General features: G+C 39.8%; 1 long non-coding RNA gene across 2 annotated transcripts; it reads left to right on the plus strand.

Annotated features, from left to right (window-relative positions):
* Positions 1-2,597: 2,597 nt before the first annotated feature.
* LOC137464885 (uncharacterized) lies at positions 2,598-6,450 on the plus strand. 2 transcript variants are annotated; one of them, XR_010994468.1, is made up of 2 exons: positions 2,598-2,766; positions 6,204-6,450. It is a non-coding gene; the product is annotated as an uncharacterized lncRNA (long non-coding RNA). The 2 variants fall into 2 exon arrangements; XR_010994467.1 differs by having other exon boundaries at positions 2,598-2,762.
* The last annotated feature ends 759 nt before the right edge of the window (positions 6,451-7,209 follow it).

Here is a 7,209-nt window from a genome sequence, read left to right on the forward strand (position 1 = left end):
TTTCCCTCAGTGCCAATCTCCCTGAAAATGCTCAGTCACTCTCCTGTCACCTCCCTGGTACCCTGTCCATCACTTGGCTCCTCATCCCACTCTCCCAGAATCTTCCACCTGGGGTGTTGAGTGAGTGGATGAGCGCCAGGAGTCCCTCCCTTGAACTTCCCCCACTGGTTTATGTATCCGTCTATCCTTCTGCCTTCCACTCCCCCAAATCCCCCCACTGGTGATTGAGTGTCCCTTCCCCCTTGTTACCGCCCCCATATTTGAGCTGTTGCAAAAGCCTCGAGGGCACTCTTGGCTGTTGGATACTCTGGCCTTCAGAGCTCCTCGGAGCATGGATTAAACCTAAGACTGTTTTCCCAGCCTTGAGTTGGCTCCCTTAGTGCCTCCTCGGATGCCGCCTCTCCTCCATACTAGGCAGCCAGCATAGCGCTCTGTCTTAGCCACTCCCCGACTCTTCTAGGGAAACAGGGGAGTGTCCCCTGCAGCTGACCGTGCCTCTGCCGGCCAGGCAAAGTCAGGGAGTTTCAGAGTGGGCATGGTGGCACTTCCCTAATTCACTGTGGGTTTTTGGAGGATGAATATTCCAGACGACAATTGGATTGTAGATTCTCTCTATTGTGTGACACAGAAGAAGAATTATTTCAAGCAGAGTCCTGATCAGCTGCAAACATTTGAATGAATCAAACATGCAGTAGCTCTGGAGCCAGTGAGGACAGGGCAGGATGCAAAAAATGTGCTCTATGCTGCAGCTGAGGAGAATATCCTTCCTCGAGTCTCTTGCAAAAAGTACCCATGGAGACTCAAGGACAACCCCTAGGGTTCTGCAGTCAGGAATACAAAGGATTTGAGGACTGCTGAAAAAGAGATACTGGGAGTTTATGAAGAAACTCTAGGTGTTTCAGAAGCTATTGGCACTGAAGCACAGCTCTTCCTAGGATCCTAACTGCCAGTGCTGGGCTGGATGTTCACAGGGAAAGTCCCTTCCATATATTATTTCACTGATGCTATTTGGAGTAACTGGATTGTGCAGGTCACACAGCTCGCTCATACAGGAACCCTCAATTGCCCAGGGATCTTAGAGGTCATCATGAACCAGCCTGAAGGTGAAACTATCAGAAAATGAAAAATGTTACACTCTCCTCACTAATGGTTCCTGCGATATTTTAGGGCTACACAGAAAAGAAAAAGCTGCTATATGGAGTCCTATGTGGCAAGTCACAGAAGCTATTGAGGGACAGGGTGGATCAAGTCAGGTTTCAGCAGAACTGAAAGCCATCTAGCTTTCAGATAGACTGATGGAAAAAAGACCAATTGGCAGAACAGAAGTAAACCCGATGCCTTGGAGTGGCTACCTAAAACCAACACTAGACAAGATTAAGAGAATAAATTCAAGTATTTATTAAAGGCCTTCAATAGGTACACCTTGGGTAGTCACAAGCCTCTGAGGGGCTACACCCAAGATGGATGATGGCCATAAGTTTTTCAGACAATTATAAATTTGGTCTATTTTCATATCAGGGGCTAATCCTCCAATTACAGTTTCAGGTAATGAAGTCATATATCCCCAGTTTGCGCCCCCAACTCAGTTTTGTTCATACTTTTTGGGACCTGAGACAGCAAAGTGTCCTTGAGTCCCAGGCCTAGAGAGGAATTGTTTTGTCTGAATAAAATGTGAGAACAGTAGATGACAGGCTATGGAGTTATATACTAAAGCAGTACAGGATATGAAAAATACAAAAGCTAAATCCTAAGGCATCATTCGCCCCATTAAGGCATCATTCCTCAGCTCAACTGGGTTGCTGAATTTTGGCAAGACATTGTTGCCCAGGTTGTGTAGATGCACATGTATCCAGGAATTGGGCTATTGAAAAGCATTTGAAAAATGGACAGGTGGATTGGGCTGCCAAGAGTAAACTGTCTCAGGTGGATCTGAACTGGCAGCATAAGGGTGAATTATTTCTGGTTGGTGGGCCCACAATGCCTCAGGCCATCAGGGAAGAGATGTAACAATACAGATGGGCTCGTGGCCTAACTATGGGGTGGATTTAATGGTGGACACTATTTCTCAGGTGATCCATAACTGTGAAACACGCACTGTGATCAAGCAGGCCTAGCAGGTAAAACCCCTTTATTGAGTGGGTATCATATTCCCTGTCATGCACCAGCCTCTGGGAAAATTAAACAGTACAATGGACTGTTAAAACCACTTTGAAAGCAATGGGTGGGAGGACCTTCAAATACTGGGAACTACATTTGGTGAAGGTCAACTGGTAAGTTAACACTAGAGGCTCTACCAAGAGAACTGGCCCTGTTGAATCAAAACCTCTGTGTACCACAGAAGGGGATAAAATCCTCATGGTGCATACAAGGAATATGTTTGGGAAGAAAGTGGATTTAGTCCTGCTTCCAACAAAGACAAGGGTATGGGTGCATTCGGTGGGTAATGCAGAGGGACAGGGAAACCATGTGCACCTCAAGGGGATTTGACTCTTGAGGAAGAAGTCTGTAAGGTTTCATTGTATATTATTGCTTGATGAATGACCCTGCCACTGTGTTATAACTCTCATGGACAATGAGTATGGACTGTGCCAGATACATCAATTTTGAGGCTTTGATGCAGCTTGGAACCAGCTGGCAGCACACCAGCCCTCCAACCCTGGAAGACATCTAGGACAGATAGAAACCACAGTCATGAACTAAATGAACTCCACAGACATCTTGGAGGGACAGACACTGACTGTGGAAATAATACCTATGCTTGTGTTGGTATATGTACATGCTTACATGTGTGTGTATATATATGTATATATATACATACATACATACATATATGCATGTTTGTGTGTGTGTATATGTAGGTATATAAATTTATATATATAATTGGAAGGTATAGGATCTGGCCATGACATAGATGTTATAGAGGTGGATAATTTTCTGGTTCTGGTCAGGTCATGAATAATTTTTTCAGTAGTCAGGAGGGGCCATTTCTAGGACCTAGATGTTATTCTATACCAACTCATGTAATTTTCTGTGGACAAGGAACCCTTTTGGATCAAGTAGCATTGCAGAGAGAGTGGTCGGGTATTGCTGGGAATGAGAACTTGTATATGAAACATTTGCTTCTTGTACACTCTTATTAGTTTTGTTGCTTTTACCATTTGTTTTCTTAGCTCATTGATGTTTCCAGTAATTCTTTTCTCAGCTTGTGATCTTCATCTTTTGTGCCTCCAATTCTCATCTCCATCCCACTGTGGGGGGAGGGGAGAGTAAGTGAGCATGGCATAACTGAAAGTGGTTTCAGCAGGAACATTAAATTGGAGAATACCATTCCTAAACCATAACAATTATCTATGTACTTTTTTATTCTACTTCTCAGGCATGCTCACTAAGGTTTAGAAAATTTTTCAAGCCAAATCTTGAAAAGAGAAATCAATGTAGTTTAGGCTTAAAAATCAAATGTAGTTTAGATAAAAATATTATCCAGGTTACCTAATGCAGGGTGTCCATACAGACACAAACATAAACCCATGAATACACATTTATCCATGAGTTTATGAACATGGAAAATATTTTGAACTTAGCTGAAGAAGCAGCTGTGTACTTGCAGTTGTCAAAGTCCCCAGCTGTGCCTTCTGTGTAAGATCATGCAATGCTGTCTCCAGATTGTCAGGAGAACATATTAATTTTGTACCATTTTCTGTTCCCTTTACGCTCTTTGTCATGAAAATGAGTGTGTATAATCAAGAGAACATGAGAGGCATTAACATTCGATGATACTTCACTGTCAAAAATAGTGGTCACATAATGGAAGTGGCATGTTTATCCACTCTCAAGGCCAACATAGGCATGGAGAATTAAAAATGACATGGCACTGCTATACTGCATTTTTTGGAAAGGATTCTATTCTATGTCAATCTTTATGGTTGATAGTAAAAAAAAAAAAAATATTGTAGTGAACTGACAATGTTAAAAAATTAATTCCAAATTTCCAAATCTTTTTTCCCCCAAATTTCAGAAATTACAAGATATTTTTTTCTTAAAATAGCTTTGTCCATGTAGGACTGCCAGAATCATTGGAGGAACTTTTGTGGCTCAAATACAAACCTCTTTGAAAATTCATTTCAAATACCATTTGTGACAAGTTAGTTCACTATTAGGACATGTAGCACTGCCAGAATCATTGGAGGAACTTTTGTGGCTCAAATATATGCCTCTTTGAAAATTCATTTCAAATACCATTTGTGACAAGTTAGTCCACTATTTTAAAAACATGCTATTTTGTTGTTGTTTCTGAAACCCAGTCTTCTGTGTGCCATCGTCTAACCCACAGGATATTTTGCAGCTAGGCAGTAAGGACTGAAATGAAAAGAAAATGCTGAGCAACACAAACACCCTCATTATTTGGCTATCTGAATTCAGCTGCATAATATTCAGCTGATTTTGCATGGTTGAACATGTAAATCAAACACCGTGACTGCTGCCAACTTCTGTAATAGCAGCTGCTCTACCTGGCCTGCAGACCACTGCCTCCTGTTTCCAGGCACAAGTCAGAGGGGTACAAGTTCCTTCCAGCCCACCTCCTGAGCTCTTGAGGAGCCAAAAGACAACCCCATTGTGTCAATGATGTAACAGGATCATGCAGCTGTGAAACACAGCATAATTTCCTCATAATACTATACAGTTTAAAACAAACAAAAATCCCTCAAACCTCATTGCTCTGGATCTAGGCCAGGATTTTGTGTAAGAGATGATCTGATAGCTCTCATTCTCTCCCCAGATCTTCAAGGATAGATTACTGGCTTGCTGTCCATTCACAAGATGGCCATGAGAGCAATTTAACCATGCTGCTTTTGCACATTAAGATTATAGGAAAATAACATATTTTATCTATCATGCAGCAGTAGGAATAAAAAAAAAAAGACCAAAAAAAAACCCCCCAAAAAAACCCCTGTAGTAGTAAGACAGGGATGCCGTCAAGGCTTGGGCTGGGAGAGAATTCAATCCAAAAATTAGCTTGGAGATATCAAATAGATACTTCTTCACAGTCTGAGCAGAGAATCAGTGATTTCCCAATATATTATCACAGTGATGAATATGAACACACTAGAGGTCTCTCCATACTTTGGAGATATCGTGTTCTACTGATCTTCCTCATCTCTTTGGCTGTAAATGTAAGAGGGGCAAACACAACCAAGAAGGATCTTGTGAACCATTGTATCCACCTTCTACCTCAGGAAGGTACAGCATGTAACATTTTCATATGGTGAACAAATGCCAAACTCCTGAGTTAGAAAGGGCAAGAATACCAATAAAACAATGTCTTATCTAATGGTAGACAGCATTGTCAAGATCACTGGTCATAAAATAAAGGGTTTTATCAACAGTTTATTGTAAATTTCTCTTATGCTTCTCCACTTTATTACCTTTCCCTAGATCATTATGCTTCCTCTGTATTCTTCTGAAATACTATTCTAAGAAGTTCAAAATTATTCCAATAAAGAAGTAAATGTGTCTCTTCCTTATTTATATAGCTAAGACCCATCTAAAGCCCTGATTCTTCTTATCAACATTGTGTGTATATTGCAGTGCACACAGGAGCATTTTTGATTTTGGCAGACATGAAGTATTTAAGTTCAAACCAAACAACATAGCATCAGGAAAGGAATCTTTCTATTCTTACCTCCTGAGTGGAAGCAGCACTAACTATCTTGTGCTATAGAAAATAAAGTATTTTCAGCAGCCTTATTTTACCTGTAAGTCCAAAACAACAAATATTACAGGATGTCAGCTGAGTTCTCTCTCAGTACTTGCAATATTACTTATGCAGCTGAACAGAGTGAATCATCAGATGACTCAATCTCCAAAACGCCATTATAACAGTAAATAAATAAAGCCTTTCCCTCACACTAAGGAATTGCATTCATTCAGACAGCCTTACTAAAAAACATGATTGAGAGTAATTTGAAAAGAAATAAATGTAATTTGAATTTTTAAAAACTCATCAGCACTGCTATGGTTCCCATGAATAAACAGATCTGATTTTTTAAGTCTCTTTAACCTTCAAAGATGATTAGGGAGTAATTTTTGTTGCTGCTGTTGCACAAATGGATGGATACATTTTCCAGCAAGTTTTGAAGACAGGCTGGAAGCAGGTACAATTAATTCAGTACATATAATTTACTGCATCCTTGCTTCTTTCACAGAAATCCTTGCCAACTGCTCCCAGGCAGAAGATTGGCTTTAGTTCTGCAAGCAGCTGCTCAACTTCCCACTTTCCTGGAGGTAAGATGTCACAGTAAAGCAGATGCTGAAAGAGTGGGAGGGAGACACCAGTGAGCAGAAACAATTGTGTTGATAAAAAAAAAAAAATTAAACAAGGAGAAAAATACAGGAGTGGTAATCTTTCTTCTAACAGACTGGGCTGTACTAAAGCTATTTCCTAAAAAGAAACAGTATGACCATAAGTTAACCTTGAAATATGTGAACTCTTGGAAACTTACACAACTCAGAAAACCAATCTACCAATGATATATTATTCTATTGATACTGAGTTCTGTGATCAGATTTGACATACTCAGAGATCTGAGGTTCATGAAGATTCAATGCAGATTTAATCTTATCTGATTCTGCCTTAAATGCATTGAGCCTGTCTTGTGAGAGATAATAATTATTTATGTCATTATTGGTATAAATAAGAGTTCTTAGGCTCAAACACAAATTAAACAGAAGTGGTGAGAACTAAGAAAAAATCTGGAATTCCAAAAGTCAATAAATAAATTAAAAAAACAATCTTTGGTGTGGCAGTAATATGCTGAGATCAACGGTACTCTATTTAAATATCTATCCTCATAATTTTACTTGCATAATTAGGCATGACTCAAATAAGTCAAGGTAAATTGCCAGTTATCACATGTAATTAACTGGTTTTTAGAAGATTTTAAAGCTGTGGATTTTTCAAATATGGTCAGAGCCCGAATTAATTTAGAGGTTGTTATATGACAGTGACATTACCCTTTGGTCAAACACTTTAAAGTACTCCAGAATGCACACTCTGATATTTCAGATGTAAAATAAAAAATAAAACCCACCAAAATGCCCACAATGCTGAACTGTTATGGAAGACATAACACAATTATAACACCTTAAAGCTGCAAAATTGGCTTAGGGACTTTTTTTTAAAAACATTAAAGCTGTACAGCTCCTCTAGTA

Source organism: Anomalospiza imberbis, chromosome Z (assembly GCF_031753505.1).
Source record: "Anomalospiza imberbis isolate Cuckoo-Finch-1a 21T00152 chromosome Z, ASM3175350v1, whole genome shotgun sequence".
Classification (NCBI taxonomy): domain Eukaryota; kingdom Metazoa; phylum Chordata; class Aves; order Passeriformes; family Viduidae; genus Anomalospiza; species Anomalospiza imberbis.